The sequence below is a fragment of the Watersipora subatra genome, chromosome 2 (genome assembly GCF_963576615.1).
Source record: "Watersipora subatra chromosome 2, tzWatSuba1.1, whole genome shotgun sequence".
NCBI classification, from domain to species: Eukaryota; Metazoa; Bryozoa; class Gymnolaemata; order Cheilostomatida; family Watersiporidae; genus Watersipora; species Watersipora subatra.
This window is the reverse complement of record NC_088709.1, coordinates 4,382,667-4,398,407: the sequence shown is the minus strand read 5'-3', so window position 1 is coordinate 4,398,407 and position 15,741 is coordinate 4,382,667. Positions and strand designations below refer to the sequence as shown.

At 39.6% G+C, this 15,741-nt stretch overlaps 23 non-coding genes across 23 annotated transcripts; all 23 read left to right on the top strand.

The window, feature by feature from the left end:
• Positions 1 to 103: 103 nt before the first annotated feature.
• Trnat-agu (transfer RNA threonine (anticodon AGU)) lies at positions 104 to 176 on the top strand. The gene has a single exon. It is a non-coding gene; the product is annotated as a tRNA-Thr (tRNA).
• A 279-nt stretch (positions 177 to 455) lies between these two features.
• Trnat-ugu (transfer RNA threonine (anticodon UGU)) lies at positions 456 to 528 on the top strand. The gene has a single exon. It is a non-coding gene; the product is annotated as a tRNA-Thr (tRNA).
• Positions 529 to 818: 290 nt separating this feature from the next.
• On the top strand, positions 819 to 891 carry Trnat-ugu (transfer RNA threonine (anticodon UGU)). Its single transcript has one exon. It is a non-coding gene; the product is annotated as a tRNA-Thr (tRNA).
• A 278-nt stretch (positions 892 to 1,169) lies between these two features.
• Positions 1,170 to 1,242, top strand: Trnat-ugu (transfer RNA threonine (anticodon UGU)). Its single transcript has one exon. It is a non-coding gene; the product is annotated as a tRNA-Thr (tRNA).
• A 1,371-nt stretch (positions 1,243 to 2,613) lies between these two features.
• Positions 2,614 to 2,686, top strand: Trnat-ugu (transfer RNA threonine (anticodon UGU)). The gene has a single exon. It is a non-coding gene; the product is annotated as a tRNA-Thr (tRNA).
• Positions 2,687 to 3,157: 471 nt separating this feature from the next.
• Positions 3,158 to 3,230, top strand: Trnat-agu (transfer RNA threonine (anticodon AGU)). The gene has a single exon. It is a non-coding gene; the product is annotated as a tRNA-Thr (tRNA).
• A 456-nt stretch (positions 3,231 to 3,686) lies between these two features.
• Positions 3,687 to 3,759, top strand: Trnat-agu (transfer RNA threonine (anticodon AGU)). Its single transcript has one exon. It is a non-coding gene; the product is annotated as a tRNA-Thr (tRNA).
• A 277-nt stretch (positions 3,760 to 4,036) lies between these two features.
• Trnat-ugu (transfer RNA threonine (anticodon UGU)) lies at positions 4,037 to 4,109 on the top strand. Its single transcript has one exon. It is a non-coding gene; the product is annotated as a tRNA-Thr (tRNA).
• Positions 4,110 to 4,406: 297 nt separating this feature from the next.
• On the top strand, positions 4,407 to 4,479 carry Trnat-ugu (transfer RNA threonine (anticodon UGU)). The gene has a single exon. It is a non-coding gene; the product is annotated as a tRNA-Thr (tRNA).
• A 290-nt stretch (positions 4,480 to 4,769) lies between these two features.
• On the top strand, positions 4,770 to 4,842 carry Trnat-ugu (transfer RNA threonine (anticodon UGU)). The gene has a single exon. It is a non-coding gene; the product is annotated as a tRNA-Thr (tRNA).
• A 290-nt stretch (positions 4,843 to 5,132) lies between these two features.
• Positions 5,133 to 5,205, top strand: Trnat-ugu (transfer RNA threonine (anticodon UGU)). The gene has a single exon. It is a non-coding gene; the product is annotated as a tRNA-Thr (tRNA).
• Positions 5,206 to 5,494: 289 nt separating this feature from the next.
• On the top strand, positions 5,495 to 5,567 carry Trnat-agu (transfer RNA threonine (anticodon AGU)). The gene has a single exon. It is a non-coding gene; the product is annotated as a tRNA-Thr (tRNA).
• A 278-nt stretch (positions 5,568 to 5,845) lies between these two features.
• Trnat-ugu (transfer RNA threonine (anticodon UGU)) lies at positions 5,846 to 5,918 on the top strand. The gene has a single exon. It is a non-coding gene; the product is annotated as a tRNA-Thr (tRNA).
• A 1,371-nt stretch (positions 5,919 to 7,289) lies between these two features.
• On the top strand, positions 7,290 to 7,362 carry Trnat-ugu (transfer RNA threonine (anticodon UGU)). Its single transcript has one exon. It is a non-coding gene; the product is annotated as a tRNA-Thr (tRNA).
• Positions 7,363 to 7,817: 455 nt separating this feature from the next.
• Positions 7,818 to 7,890, top strand: Trnat-agu (transfer RNA threonine (anticodon AGU)). The gene has a single exon. It is a non-coding gene; the product is annotated as a tRNA-Thr (tRNA).
• Positions 7,891 to 7,998: 108 nt separating this feature from the next.
• Trnat-agu (transfer RNA threonine (anticodon AGU)) lies at positions 7,999 to 8,071 on the top strand. Its single transcript has one exon. It is a non-coding gene; the product is annotated as a tRNA-Thr (tRNA).
• Positions 8,072 to 8,939: 868 nt separating this feature from the next.
• On the top strand, positions 8,940 to 9,012 carry Trnat-ugu (transfer RNA threonine (anticodon UGU)). The gene has a single exon. It is a non-coding gene; the product is annotated as a tRNA-Thr (tRNA).
• Positions 9,013 to 9,467: 455 nt separating this feature from the next.
• Trnat-agu (transfer RNA threonine (anticodon AGU)) lies at positions 9,468 to 9,540 on the top strand. The gene has a single exon. It is a non-coding gene; the product is annotated as a tRNA-Thr (tRNA).
• A 278-nt stretch (positions 9,541 to 9,818) lies between these two features.
• Positions 9,819 to 9,891, top strand: Trnat-ugu (transfer RNA threonine (anticodon UGU)). Its single transcript has one exon. It is a non-coding gene; the product is annotated as a tRNA-Thr (tRNA).
• Positions 9,892 to 11,660: 1,769 nt separating this feature from the next.
• On the top strand, positions 11,661 to 11,733 carry Trnat-ugu (transfer RNA threonine (anticodon UGU)). Its single transcript has one exon. It is a non-coding gene; the product is annotated as a tRNA-Thr (tRNA).
• Positions 11,734 to 12,188: 455 nt separating this feature from the next.
• Positions 12,189 to 12,261, top strand: Trnat-agu (transfer RNA threonine (anticodon AGU)). The gene has a single exon. It is a non-coding gene; the product is annotated as a tRNA-Thr (tRNA).
• A 277-nt stretch (positions 12,262 to 12,538) lies between these two features.
• Trnat-ugu (transfer RNA threonine (anticodon UGU)) lies at positions 12,539 to 12,611 on the top strand. The gene has a single exon. It is a non-coding gene; the product is annotated as a tRNA-Thr (tRNA).
• Positions 12,612 to 12,890: 279 nt separating this feature from the next.
• Positions 12,891 to 12,963, top strand: Trnat-ugu (transfer RNA threonine (anticodon UGU)). The gene has a single exon. It is a non-coding gene; the product is annotated as a tRNA-Thr (tRNA).
• Positions 12,964 to 15,741: the final 2,778 nt, after the last annotated feature.

Sequence of the window (15,741 nt, the reverse complement as noted above, 5' to 3'; positions counted from 1 at the left end):
GAACAGCTTTCCATTAGAGTTTGATGTTTATTGATAGTATTTAAAACATTTCTTTTAAAATTGGCGTACTGGTCAGGTTTGGGTTTACACCCTTTTATAAGCAGCCGCCATAGCTCAGTGGCTAGAGCGCCTGTCTAGTAAACAGGAGGTCATGAGTTCAATCCTCATTGGTGGCTTTAGATTGCATCTTCTTATTAAGGTTTGATGTGTATAAATTGTATTTGAAACTCTTTTATTAATTTTGGTCTACTTGTCGGGTTTGGGTTTACACCCTTTCCACCAACAGCTGCCATAGCTCAGTGGCTAGACCACCTATCTTATGAACGATAAGTCATAAGTTCAGTGGATTAAGATGGAACATTTTATTCAAGTTTTATGGGTATCAATTGTATTTAAAACTAATCTATTAAAATTGTTGTACTGGTCGGGATTGGGTTTACACCCTTTTATAAGCAGCCGCCATAGCTCAGTGGTTAGAGCGCCTGTCTTGTAAACAGGAGGTCATGAGTTCAATCCTCATTGTTGGCTCAAGATTGCACCTTCTTATTAAGGTTTGATGTGTATAAATTGTATTTAAAACTCTTTTATTAATTTTGGTCTACTTGTCGGGTTTGGGTTTACACCCTTTCCACTACCAGCCGTCATAGCTTAGTGGTTAAAGTACCTATCTAGTAAACAGGAAATCATGAGTTCAGTATTCATTGGTGGCTTAACATTACAGCTTTTTATTCGAGTTTAATGTGTATCGATTGTATTTACAACAATCCTTTTAAAATTAGTGTACTGATCGGCTTTGGGTTCACACTTTTTCAGAAGCAGCCGTCATAGCTCAGTGGTTAGAGCGCCTGTCTTGTAAACAGGAGGTCATGAGTTCAATCCTCATTGGTGGCTTTAGATTGCATTTTTTTATTAGGTTTGATGCGTATAAATTGTATTAAAAGTTTTTCTATTAACTTTGGTCTACTTGTCGGGTTTGGGTTTACACCCTTTCCGCCAACAGCTGCCATAGCTCAGTGGCTAGACCACCTATCTTATGAACGATAAGTCATAAGTTCAGTGGATTAAGATGGAACATTTTATTCAAGTTTTATGGGTATCAAATGTATTTAAAACTAATCTATTAAAATTGTTGTACTGGTCGGGATTGGGTTTGCACCCCATCGTGAGCAGCCGCCATAGCTCAGTGGTTAGAGCGCCTGTCTTGTAAACAGGAGGTCATGAGTTCAATCCTCATTGATGGCTTACAATAGCTAATATTCATTTAACTTCGCTGTGAATTCTTTGTAATTGAAACTATTGTATTATTTTTAGTCTATCCGTTTATTTTGGGGTTACAGGCACGCCTACAACAGCCACCATAGCTCAGCGGTTAAAGTGTGCGTTTGGTAAAGAGGAGGTCGTGAGTTCAATCCCATTGGTGGCTTAAAATTACAGCTTATCATTAGAGTTTGATGTGTATCGATTGTATTTAAAACAATTTTTTTAATTTTGGTGTACTGGTCGGCTTGGGGTTTACACCATTTTATAAGCAGCCCCCATAGCTAAGTGGTTAGAGCGCCTGTCTTGTAAAAGGAAGTCATGAGTTCAATCCTCATTGGTGGCTTAAGATTGCACCTTTTTTTAAGGTTTGATGTGTATAAACGGTATTTAAAACTCGTATATTAATTTTGGTCTACTTGTCGGGTCAGGGTTTACAACCCTTCCACCAACAGCCACCATAGTTCAGCGGTTAAAGTACCTGCCTAGCAAACAGGAAGTCATGAGTTGAATCGTCATTGGTTCAACTCATGACTTCCTGACAGCAACTCATGACAGCTGCTTAACCTCACAGCTTTTTATTAGAGTTTGATGTGCATCGATTGTATTTACAACAATCCTTTTAAAATTGGTGCACTAATCGGGTTTGGTTTTACACTCTATTATAAGCAGCCACCATAGTTCAGTGGTTAAAGCGCCTGTCTTGTAAACAGGAGGTCATGAGTCCAGTCCTCATTGTTTGCTTACATTAGCTAATATTCATTTAACTTCGCTGTGAATTCTTTGTAATTGAAACTATTGTATTATTTTTGGTCTATTCCTCGAGTTTGGGTTTACCGGCTTACCTCCAACAGCCACCATAGCTCGGCGGTTAAAGCGTGCGTTTGGTAAACAGGAGGTCATGAGTTCAATCCTATCGGTGGCTTAAATTTACAGATTTTTCTTAGAGTTTGATGTGTATCGATTGTAATTACAACAATCCCTTTAAAAAGCAGCCACCATAATTCAGTGGTTAAAGCGCCTGTCTTGTAAACAGGAGGTCATGAGTTCAACCCACATTGTTGGCTCAAGATTGCACCTTCTTATTAAGGTTTGTTGTGTATAAATTGTATTTAAAACTCTTCTATTATATCTGGTCTACTTGTCGGTTTGGGTTTACACCCTTTCCACCAGCAGCCGTCATAGCTTAGTGGTTAAAGTACCTATCTAGTAAACAGGAACTCATGAGTTCAGTATTCATTGGTGGCTTAACATTACAGCTTTTTAGTCGAGTTTAATGTGTATCGATTGTAATTACAACAATCCTTTTAAAATTGGTGTACTAATCGGGTTTGGGTTAACACTTTTTCAGAAGCAGCCGTCATAGCTCAGTGGTTAGAACGCCTGTTTTGTAAACAGGAGGTCATGAGTTCAATCCTCATTGATGGCTTAAGAATGAAATAGTTTATTCAAGTTTTGTGGGTATCAAATGTATTTATATCTATGCTATTACTTTTGGTCTATTCGTTGATTTTGGGTTTACAGGCCTACCTCCAACAGCCACCATAGCTCTGCAGTTAAAGTGTGCGTTTGGTAAACAGGAAGTCATGAGTTCAATCCTCATTGTTGGCTTACAGTACCTATTTTTCATTTATATTCGCTGTGAATTCTTTGTAATTGAATCTATTGTATTATTTTTGGTCTATTCGTCGAGTTTGGGTTTACAGGCCTACCTCCAACAGCCACCATACTTCAGGGGCTAAATGCCTATGCGGTATGCAGGAGGTCATGAGTTCAATCCTCATTGGTGGCTTTAGATTGCATTTTTTTATTAGGTTTGATGCGTATAAATTGTATTAAAAGTTTTTCTATTAACTTTGGTCTACCTGTCGGGTTTGGGTTTACACCCTTTCCACCAGCAGCCGCCATAGCTCAGTGGCTAGAGCACCTGTCTAGTAAACAGGAGGTCATGAGTTCAATCCTCATTGATGGCTTAAGAATGAAATAGTTTATTCAAGTTTTGTGGGTATCAAATGTATTTATATCTATGCTATTATTTTTGGTCTATTCGTTGATTTTGGGTTTACAGGCCTACCTCCAACAGCCACCATAGCTCTGCAGTTAAAGTGTGCGTTTGGTAAACAGGAAGTCATGAGTTCAATCCTCATTGTTGGCTTACAGTACCTATTTTTCATTTATATTCGCTGTGAATTCTTTGTAATTGAAACTATTGTATTATTTTTGGTCTATCCGTTTATTTTGGGGTTACAGGCACGCCTCCAACAGCCACCATAGCTCAGCGGTTAAAGTGTGCGTTTGGTAAAGAGGAGGTCGTGAGTTCAATCCTCATTTGGGGCTGAAGATCGCTACTTTTTATTTAAGTGTGAATTGTATTAATTGTATCGGGTAGAGATTCTGTAGGGTTTGGGTTTACATCAATGGCACCAGCAGCCGCCATAGCTCAGTGGCTAGAGCGCCTGTCTAGTAAACAGGAGGTCATGAGTTCAATCCTCATTGGTGGCTATAGATTGCATTTTTTATTAGGTTTGATGCGTATAAATTGTATTAAAAGTTTTTCTATTAACTTTGGTCTACCTGTCGGGTTTGGGTTTACACCCTTTCCACCAACAGCTGCCATAGCTCAGTGGCTAGACCACCTATCTTATGAACGATAAGTCATAAGTTCAGTGGATTAAGATGGAACATTTTATTCAAGTTTTATGGGTATCAAATGTATTTAAAACTAATCTATTAAAATTGTTGTACTGGTCGGGATTGGGTTTGCACCCCATCGTGAGCAGCCGCCATAGCTCAGTGGTTAGAGCGCCTGTCTTGTAAACAGGAGGTCATGAGTTCAATCCTCATTGTTGGCTCAAGATTGCACCTTTTTATTAAGGTTTGATGTGTATAAATTGTATTTGAAACTCTTTTATTAATTTTGGTCTACTTGTCGGGTTTGGGTTTACACCCTTTCCACCAACAGCTGCCATAGCTCAGTGGCTAGACCACCTATCTTATGAACGATAAGTCATAAGTTCAGTGGATTAAGATGGAACATTTTATTCAAGTTTTATGGGTATCAATTGTATTTAAAACTAATCTATTAAAATTGTTGTACTGGTCGGGATTGGGTTTATAAAATCTGGTTGGGATTGGCTTTTTTATAAGCAGCCGCCATAGATCAGTGGTTAGAGCGCCTGTCTTGTAAACAGGAGGTCATGAGTTCAATCCTCATTGTTGGCTCAAGATTGCACCTTCTTATTAAGGTTTGATGTGTATAAATTGTATTTAAAACTCTTTTATTAATTTTGGTCTACTTGTCGGGTTTGGGTTTACACCCTTTCCACTACCAGCCGTCATAGCTTAGTGGTTAAAGTACCTATCTAGTAAACAGGAAATCATGAGTTCAGTATTCATTGGTGGCTTAACATTACAGCTTTTTATTCGAGTTTAATGTGTATCGATTGTATTTACAACAATCCTTTTAAAATTAGTGTACTGATCGGCTTTGGGTTCACACTTTTTCAGAAGCAGCCGTCATAGCTCAGTGGTTAGAGCGCCTGTCTTGTAAACAGGAGGTCATGAGTTCAATCCTCATTGTTGGCTCAAGATTGCACCTTCTTATTAAGGTTTGATGTGTATAAATTGTATTTAAAACTCTTTTATTAATTTTGGTCTACTTGTCGGGTTTGGGTTTACACCCTTTCCACTACCAGCCGTCATAGCTTAGTGGTAAAAGTACCTATCTAGTAAACAGGAAATCATGAGTTCAGTATTCATTGGTGGCTTAACATTACAGCTTTTTATTCGAGTTTAATGTGTATCGATTGTATTTACAACAATCCTTTTAAAATTAGTGTACTGATCGGCTTTGGGTTCACACTTTTTCAGAAGCAGCCGTCATAGCTCAGTGGTTAGAGCGCCTGTCTTGTAAACAGGAGGTCATGAGTTCAATCCTCATTGATGGCTTAAGAATGAAATAGTTTATTCAAGTTTGATGGGTATCAAATGTATTTATATCTATGCTATTATTTTTGGTCTATTTGTTTATTTTGGGTTTATAGGCCTACCTCCAACAGCCGCCATAGCTCTGCGGTTAAAGTGTGCGTTTGGTAAACAAGAAGTCATGAGTTCAATCCCATTGGTGGTTTAAAAGAACAGCTTTCCATTAGAGTTTGATGTTTATTGATATTATTTAAAACATTTCTTTTAAAATTGGCGTACTGGTCAGGTTTGGGTTTACACCCTTTTATAAGCAGCCGCCATAGCTCAGTGGCTAGAGCGCCTGTCTAGTAAACAGGAGGTCATGAGTTCAATCCTCATTGGTGGCTTTAGATTGCATTTTTTTATTAGGTTTGATGCGTATAAATTGTATTAAAAGTTTTTCTATTAACTTTGGTCTACTTGTCGGGTTTGGGTTTACACCCTTTCCGCCTACAGCTGCCATAGCTCAGTGGCTAGACCACCTATCTTATGAACGATAAGTCATAAGTTCAGTGGATTAAGATGGAACATTTTATTCAAGTTTTATGGGTATCAAATGTATTTAAAACTAATCTATTAAAATTGTTGTACTGGTCGGGATTGGGTTTGCACCCCATCGTGAGCAGCCGCCATAGCTCAGTGGTTAGAGCGCCTGTCTTGTAAACAGGAGGTCATGAGTTCAATCCTCATTGATGGCTTACAATAGCTAATATTCATTTAACTTCGCTGTGAATTCTTTGTAATTGAAACTATTGTATTATTTTTAGTCTATCCGTTTATTTTGGGGTTACAGGCACGCCTACAACAGCCACCATAGCTCAGCGGTTAAAGTGTGCGTTTGGTAAAGAGGAGGTCGTGAGTTCAATCCCATTGGTGGCTTAAAATTACAGCTTATCATTAGAGTTTGATGTGTATCGATTGTATTTAAAACAATTTTTTTAATTTTGGTGTACTGGTCGGCTTGGGGTTTACACCATTTTATAAGCAGCCCCCATAGCTAAGTGGTTAGAGCGCCTGTCTTGTAAAAGGAAGTCATGAGTTCAATCCTCATTGGTGGCTTAAGATTGCACCTTTTTTTAAGGTTTGATGTGTATAAACGGTATTTAAAACTCGTATATTAATTTTGGTCTACTTGTCGGGTCAGGGTTTACAACCCTTCCACCAACAGCCACCATAGTTCAGTGGTTAAAGTACCTGCCTAGCAAACAGGAAGTCATGAGTTGAATCGTCATTGGTTCAACTCATGACTTCCTGACAGCAACTCATGACAGCTGCTTAACCTCACAGCTTTTTATTAGAGTTTGATGTGCATCGATTGTATTTACAACAATCCTTTTAAAATTGGTGCACTAATCGGGTTTGGTTTTACACTCTATTATAAGCAGCCACCATAGTTCAGTGGTTAAAGCGCCTGTCTTGTAAACAGGAGGTCATGAGTCCAGTCCTCATTGTTTGCTTACATTAGCTAATATTCATTTAACTTCGCTGTGAATTCTTTGTAATTGAAACTATTGTATTATTTTTGGTCTATTCCTCGAGTTTGGGTTTACCGGCTTACCTCCAACAGCCACCATAGCTCGGCGGTTAAAGCGTGCGTTTGGTAAACAGGAGGTCATGAGTTCAATCCTATCGGTGGCTTAAATTTACAGATTTTTCTTAGAGTTTGATGTGTATCGATTGTAATTACAACAATCCCTTTAAAAAGCAGCCACCATAATTCAGTGGTTAAAGCGCCTGTCTTGTAAACAGGAGGTCATGAGTTCAACCCACATTGTTGGCTCAAGATTGCACCTTCTTATTAAGGTTTGTTGTGTATAAATTGTATTTAAAACTCTTCTATTATATCTGGTCTACTTGTCGGTTTGGGTTTACACCCTTTCCACCAGCAGCCGTCATAGCTTAGTGGTTAAAGTACCTATCTAGTAAACAGGAACTCATGAGTTCAGTATTCATTGGTGGCTTAACATTACAGCTTTTTAGTCGAGTTTAATGTGTATCGATTGTAATTACAACAATCCTTTTAAAATTGGTGTACTAATCGGGTTTGGGTTAACACTTTTTCAGAAGCAGCCGTCATAGCTCAGTGGTTAGAACGCCTGTTTTGTAAACAGGAGGTCATGAGTTCAATCCTCATTGATGGCTTAAGAATGAAATAGTTTATTCAAGTTTTGTGGGTATCAAATGTATTTATATCTATGCTATTACTTTTGGTCTATTCGTTGATTTTGGGTTTACAGGCCTACCTCCAACAGCCACCATAGCTCTGCAGTTAAAGTGTGCGTTTGGTAAACAGGAAGTCATGAGTTCAATCCTCATTGTTGGCTTACAGTACCTATTTTTCATTTATATTCGCTGTGAATTCTTTGTAATTGAATCTATTGTATTATTTTTGGTTTATTCGTCGAGTTTGGGTTTACAGGCCTACCTCCAACAGCCACCATACTTCAGGGGCTAAATGCCTATGCGGTATGCAGGAAGTAATGAGTTCAACCCTCATTTGGGGCTGAAGATCGCTACTTTTTATTTAAGTGTGAATTGTATTAATTGTATCGGGTAGAGATTCTTTAGGGTTTGGGTTTACATCAATGGCACCAGCAGCCGCCATAGCTCAGTGGCTAGAGCGCCTGTCTAGTAAACAGGAGGTCATGAGTTCAATCCTCATTGGTGGCTTTAGATTGCATTTTTTTATTAGGTTTGATGCGTATAAATTGTATTAAAAGTTTTTCTATTAACTTTGGTCTACCTGTCGGGTTTGGGTTTACACCCTTTCCACCAGCAGCCGCCATAGCTCAGTGGCTAGAGCACCTGTCTAGTAAACAGGAGGTCATGAGTTCAATCCTCATTGATGGCTTAAGAATGAAATAGTTTATTCAAGTTTTGTGGGTATCAAATGTATTTATATCTATGCTATTATTTTTGGTCTATTCGTTGATTTTGGGTTTACAGGCCTACCTCCAACAGCCACCATAGCTCTGCAGTTAAAGTGTGCGTTTGGTAAACAGGAAGTCATGAGTTCAATCCTCATTGTTGGCTTACAGTACCTATTTTTCATTTATATTCGCTGTGAATTCTTTGTAATTGAAACTATTGTATTATTTTTGGTCTATCCGTTTATTTTGGGGTTACAGGCACGCCTCCAACAGCCACCATAGCTCAGCGGTTAAAGTGTGCGTTTGGTAAAGAGGAGGTCGTGAGTTCAATCCCATCGGTGGCTTAAAATTACAGCTTATCATTAGAGTTTGATGTGTATCGATTGTATTTAAAACAATTTTTTTAATTTTGGTGTACTGGTCGGTTTTGGGTTTACACCATTTTATAAGCAGCCCCCATAGCTAAGTGGTTAGAGCGTCTGTCTTGTAAAAGGAGGTCATGAGTTCAATCCTCATTGGTGGCTTAAGATTGCACCTGTTTTTAAGGTTTGATGTGTATAAATTGTATTTAAAACTCTTATATTAATTTTGGTCTACTTGTCGGGTCAGGGTTTACACCCCTTCCACCAACAGCCGCCATAGTTCAGCGGTTAAAGTACCTGCCTAGCAAACAGGAAGTCATGAGTTGAATCGTCATTGGTTCAACTCATGACTTCCTGACAGCAACTCATGACAGCTGCTTAAGCTCACAGCTTTTTATTAGAGTTTGATGTGTATCGATTGCATTTACAACAATCCTTTTAAAATTGGTGTACTAATCGGGTTTGGTTCTACACCCTTTTATAAGCAGCCACCATAGTTCAGTGGTTAAAGCGCCTGTCTTGTAAACAGGAGGTCATGAGTTCATTCCTCATTGATGGCTTAAGAATGAAATAGTTTATTCAAGTTTCGTGGGTATCAAATGTATTTATATCTATGCTATTATTTTTGGTCTATTCATTGATTTTGGGTTTACAGGCCTACCTCCAACAGCCACCATAGCTCTGCAGTTAAAGTGTGCGTTTGGTAAACAGGAAGTCATGAGTTCAATCCTCATTGTTGGTTTATAGTACCTATTTTTCATTTATATTCGCTGTGAGTTTTTTGTAATTGAATCTATTGTATTATTTTTGGTCTATTTGTCGAGTTTGGGTTTACAGGCCTACCTCCAACAGCCACCATAGCTCAGGGGCTAAATGCCTATGCGGTATGCAGGAGGTAATGAGTTCAACCCTCATTGGGGGCTGAAGATCGCTACTTTTTATTTAAGTGTGATTTGTATTAATTGTATCGGGTAGAGATTCTGTAGGGTTTGGGTTTACATCAATGGCACCAGCAGCCGCCATAGCTCAGTGGCTAGAGCGCCTGTCTAGTAAACAGGAGGTCATGAGTTCAATCCTCATTGGTGGCTTTAGATTGCATTTTTTTATTAGGTTTGATGCGTATAAATTGTATTAAAAGTTTTTCTATTAACTTTGGTCTACTTGTCGGGTTTGGGTTTACACCCTTTCTACCAACAGCTGCCATAGCTCAGTGGCTAGACCACCTATCTTATGAACGATAAGTCATAAGTTCAGTGGATTAAGATGGAACATTTTATTCAAGTTTTATGGGTATCAAATGTATTTAAAACTAATCTATTAAAATTGTTGTACTGGTCGGGATTGGGTTTGCACCCCATCGTGAGCAGCCGCCATAGCTCAGTGGTTAGAGCGCCTGTCTTGTAAACAGGAGGTCATGAGTTCAATCCTCATTGGTGGCTTAAGATTGCACCTTTTTTTAAGGTTTGATGTGTATAAACTGTATTTAAAACTCTTATATTAATTTTGGTCTACTTGTCGGGTCAGGGTTTACACCCATTCCACCAACAGCCGCCATAGTTCAGCGGTTAAAGTACCTGCCTAGCAAACAGGAAGTCATGAGTTGAATCGTCATTGGTTCAACTCATGACTTCCTGACAGCAACTCATGACAGCTGCTTAACCTCACAGCTTTTTATTAGAGTTTGATGTGTATCGATTGTATTTACAACAATCCTTTTAAAATTGGTGTACTAATCGGGTTTGGTTTTACACCCTATTATAAGCAGCCACCATAGTTCAGTGGTTAAAGCGCCTGTCTTGTAAACAGGAGGTCATGAGTCCATTCTTCATTGTTTGCTTACAATAGCTAATATTCATTTAACTTCGCTGTGAATTCTTTGTAATTGAAACTATTGTATTATTTTTAGTCTATCCGTTTATTTTGGGGTTACAGGCACGCCTACAACAGCCACCATAGCTCAGCGGTTAAAGTGTGCGTTTGGTAAAGAGGAGGTCGTGAGTTCAATCCCATTGGTGGCTTAAAATTACAGCTTATCATTAGAGTTTGATGTGTATCGATTGTATTTAAAACAATTTTTTTAATTTTGGTGTACTGGTCGGCTTGGGGTTTACACCATTTTATAAGCAGCCCCCATAGCTAAGTGGTTAGAGCGCCTGTCTTGTAAAAGGAAGTCATGAGTTCAATCCTCATTGGTGGCTTAAGATTGCACCTTTTTTTAAGGTTTGATGTGTATAAACTGTATTTAAAACTCGTATATTAATTTTGGTCTACTTGTCGGGTCAGGGTTTACAACCCTTCCACCAACAGCCGCCATAGTTCAGCGGTTAAAGTACCTGCCTAGCAAACAGGAAGTCATGAGTTGAATCGTCATTGGTTCAACTCATGACTTCCTGACAACAACTCATGACAGCTGCTTAACCTCACAGCTTTTTATTAGAGTTTGATGTGTATCGATTGTATTTACAACAATCCTTTTAAAATTGGTGCACTAATCGGGTTTGGTTTTACACTCTATTATAAGCAGCCACCATAGTTCAGTGGTTAAAGCGCCTGTCTTGTAAACAGGAGGTCATGAGTCCAGTCCTCATTGTTTGCTTACATTAGCTAATATTCATTTAACTTCGCTGTGAATTCTTTGTAATTGAAACTATTGTATTATTTTTGGTCTATTCCTCGAGTTTGGGTTTACCGGCTTACCTCCAACAGCCACCATAGCTCGGCGGTTAAAGCGTGCGTTTGGTAAACAGGAGGTCATGAGTTCAATCCTATCGGTGGCTTAAATTTACAGATTTTTCTTAGAGTTTGATGTGTATCGATTGTAATTACAACAATCCCTTTAAAAAGCAGCCACCATAATTCAGTGGTTAAAGCGCCTGTCTTGTAAACAGGAGGTCATGAGTTCAACCCACATTGTTGGCTCAAGATTGCACCTTCTTATTAAGGTTTGATGTGTATAAATTGTATTTAAAACTCTTCTATTATATCTGGTCTACTTGTCGGTTTGGGTTTACACCCTTTCCACCAGCAGCCGTCATAGCTTAGTGGTTAAAGTACCTATCTAGTAAACAGGAACTCATGAGTTCAGTATTCATTGGTGGCTTAACATTACAGCTTTTTATTCGAGTTTAATGTGTATCGATTGTAATTACAACAATCCTTTTAAAATTGGTGTACTAATCGGGTTTGGGTTAACACTTTTTCAGAAGCAGCCGTCATAGCTCAGTGGTTAGAACGCCTGTTTTGTAAACAGGAAGTCATGAGTTCAATCCTCATTGATGGCTTAAGAATGAAATAGTTTATTCAAGTTTCGTGGGTATCAAATGTATTTATATCTATGCTATTACTTTTGGTCTATTCGTTGATTTTGGGTTTACAGGCCTACCTCCAACAGCCACCATAGCTCTGCAGTTAAAGTGTGCGTTTGGTAAACAGGAAGTCATGAGTTCAATCCTCATTGTTGGCTTACAGTACCTATTTTTCATTTATATTCGCTGTGAATTCTTTGTAATTGAATCTATTGTATTATTTTTGGTCTATTCGTCGAGTTTGGGTTTACAGGCCTACCTCCAACAGCCACCATACTTCAGGGGCTAAATGCCTATGCGGTATGCAGGAGGTAATGAGTTCAACCCTCATTTGGGGCTGAAGATCGCTACTTTTTATTTAAGTGTGAATTGTATTAATTGTATCGGGTAGAGATTCTGTAGGGTTTGGGTTTACATCAATGGCACCAGCAGCCGCCATAGCTCAGTGGCTAGAGCGCCTGTCTAGTAAACAGGAGGTCATGAGTTCAATCCTCATTGGTGGCTATAGATTGCATTTTTTATTAGGTTTGATGCGTATAAATTGTATTAAAAGTTTTTCTATTAACTTTGGTCTACCTGTCGGGTTTGGGTTTACACCCTTTCCACCAACAGCTGCCATAGCTCAGTGGCTAGACCACCTATCTTATGAACGATAAGTCATAAGTTCAGTGGATTAAGATGGAACATTTTATTCAAGTTTTATGGGTATCAAATGTATTTAAAACTAATCTATTAAAATTGTTGTACTGGTCGGGATTGGGTTTGCACCCCATCGTGAGCAGCCGCCATAGCTCAGTGGTTAGAGCGCCTGTCTTGTAAACAGGAGGTCATGAGTTCAATCCTCATTGTTGGCTCAAGATTGCACCTTTTTATTAAGGTTTGATGTGTATAAATTGTATTTGAAACTCTTTTATTAATTTTGGTCTACTTGTCGGGTTTGGGTTTACACCCTTTCCACCAACAGCTGCCATAGCTCAGTGGCTAGACCACCTATCTTATGAACGATAAGTCATAAGTTCAGTGGATTAAGATGGAACATTTTATTCAAGTTTTATGGGTATCAAATGTATTTAAAACTAATCTATTAAAATTGTTGTACTGGTCGGGATTGGGTTTGCACCCCATCGTGAGCAGCCGCCATAGCTCAGTGGTTAGAGCGCCTGTCTTGTAAACAGGAGGTCATGAGTTCAATCCTCATTGTTGGCTCAAGATTGCACCTTTTTATTAAGGTTTGATGTGTATAAATTGTATTTAAAACTCTTTTATTAATTTTGGTCTACTTGACGGGTTTGGGTTTACACCCTTTCCACTACCAGCCGTCATAGTTTAGTGGTTAATAGAGGTGGAACGAGACAGATTTTTTAAGCTCGAGACGAGACTCGAGACACTGTCTTGTAAAAATTCGAGACTCGAGACACGAGACAGTAAAATAATGAGCATTTGGTGATGATTTCACTACACAAGTACTAGCTACTTGATATATATAAAATTAATAAAACTCCTTTTTAAATTGAATTTTCACCTGGTGTAAACGATTTAAATACAACATTTTAATAGTGATATGTGTAGTGGAACTAGGCTGGCTATACTCTAAGTGTTGTCTTTCCTTGCTTATGTAATGTTACGTAGTTTTTGACCTTGACATCGGTGATCATTCTGGGCGCAAGTTAACGCAATAAACTATGAATAAAACCGCAACTCTACAATTCTACCTTTAGCCAAACGCAATAATACTACATGGTGGCAGCGAGTTGGTTTGGTGATTCCCATGTCCAGTGTTTTCTGTTGAACCAGAGAGCCAATTATTGAACTCAAGTACCGAAGATATAGCAACTGACCAAACTGTTTTTGTGAGCTTTGAGTCGACCGGCAACATGTCAACTGTATATCAACCTGTCATACAACAGCCTGCTGCAATTGACTTACTGCAAGACAAGGAGGAAAGTTACAGGTCATTTGTGTCAAGCTGGAAAACGTTTTATATACTAACCGAGCTAAACAAACGGCCAAATGAATACCAAGTGGCTATGCTAAAACATTGCGTAGGCGTTGAAGCGGTTAAAATCATTGAAACAAGCCCACAGTATGAGGAAGATTCGTGTAAAGTGGACGATATTCTTAAAATCTTACACTTATACTGTGTCGGAGAACGTAATGTCATCCATGATCGATATTTATTCAACTCTACGTCACAGACTGAAGGACAGTTATTTGAGGCATTTTATCTTGAGTTGCGCCAAAAGGCTCAGAAGTGCCAATTCGGTTATGTAGAATCAGACCTCATCCGCGACAGGATTGTTCTAGGCATCCGCGAAGACTGTACTAGGAAAAAGCTGATAGCCTTCGGGAATAATCTCACACTGGAAGAGGCCGTAAAAATCTGCAGATCACAAGAATTGGCTGCCAGGGCGATGAAAGATATTAGCTCACAAGCACTCGCCTCTGATTTGCCAACTAAACCAGTCGAAGCTGTCTCCCGGTCATCACGACGACAAAAACCAGCCCATGTCAGTAAACCAAGTGTTGGCAAGTCAGGCACATGTGGCTACTGTGGAGGAACAACACATCCAAGGTCTCAATGCCCAGCTCGGTCAGATAGGTGCAAGGAATGCAACAAAGTTGGCCACTGGGGAAAGGCTTGCAGATCAGCGATCTATTCCAAGCGAATCAATTTGGCTGAAACAGACTCTGATGGCCCTGCCGAAGAAACTCTGTTCTGCGAGGACCTCAAGATTGATAGTGTCCACAACCATCCAGGATGGTCAGCTACTATAGAAGTTGATAAGACACCAGTGAAATTCAAGCTCGATTCTGGCGCAGATGCTTCAGTTATGAAAATTACGGAACCCATGGCTCAGAGGGTCAATCTAGACCAAGCCCGGTCTCGTCTTCGTGGTCCTGGAAACCACAGCATTAATTGCTTAGGAACTTTTACAGCGTGCCTCAGATATGGCAGAAAATCTACCAACGAGACTATATATGTGATAGCTAACCAGAACACCAACCTACTGAGTCGGGAGGCCTGCAAAAACCTTGGGCTGCTAACATGCAATGTGTACCAGGTTGAGACAGACATAGAGACAATATATCAGCAATACCCTACAGTCTTCAATGGACTGGGTTTTGTCAAGGACTACTCTTACGAAATAAGTCTCAAAGAAGATACCCGACCTATGTGTATATATACGGCCCGCTCTGTACCACAACCTCTGTTACCGAAGGTTAAAGATAAACTCCAGGAGATGGTAAAAATGGGCGTTATATCCCCGGTGAAGGAGGCCACGGAATGGTGTAGTGGAATGGTGCCGGTACCAAAACCAGATGGATCCGTGCGCATATGTGTGGATCTGTCCCACCTAAATCAATCAGTTAGGCGAGAGATTTACCCAACTGCTTGTGTCGAGGACAGCCTGGCCAAACTTGGACAGAGTAAGGTTTTTTCTCGTCTGGATGCCAATTCTGGGTATCATCAGATCAACCTTACAAAACACTCTCGATTGCTGACCACTTTCCTTACACCGTCTGGTAGATATGCATTCAACAGACTGCCATTTGGAATTTCAGCCGCACCAGAGGTTTTTCAGCGATATATGAATGAACTACTAGGTGATATCGAGGGCGTAATAATTCACATGGATGATATTCTGATCCATGCCGCTACTAGGGAAATCCACGATGACCGGTTCAGGAAGGTTCTTAATCGTATCGCTCACTCAGGCATGACTCTAAATAGGAAAAAGTGTCTATTTAGGCAGACATCGGTCCAATTTCTTGGACATATCATAGATGGGGAGGGTATACACCCTGACACAGAGAAGACCAAGGCCATTTTAAAGTTTCCTGAACCTCAGAACCAATCAGACATCAGACGCCTAAACGGTATGTTGAATCAGCTAATGAAGTTCATCCCTAATCTAGCGGAGCTCACGGCACCGATTCGTCAGTTACTCCGAGAAAACCGAGAGTGGGTCTGGGGCACGGCTC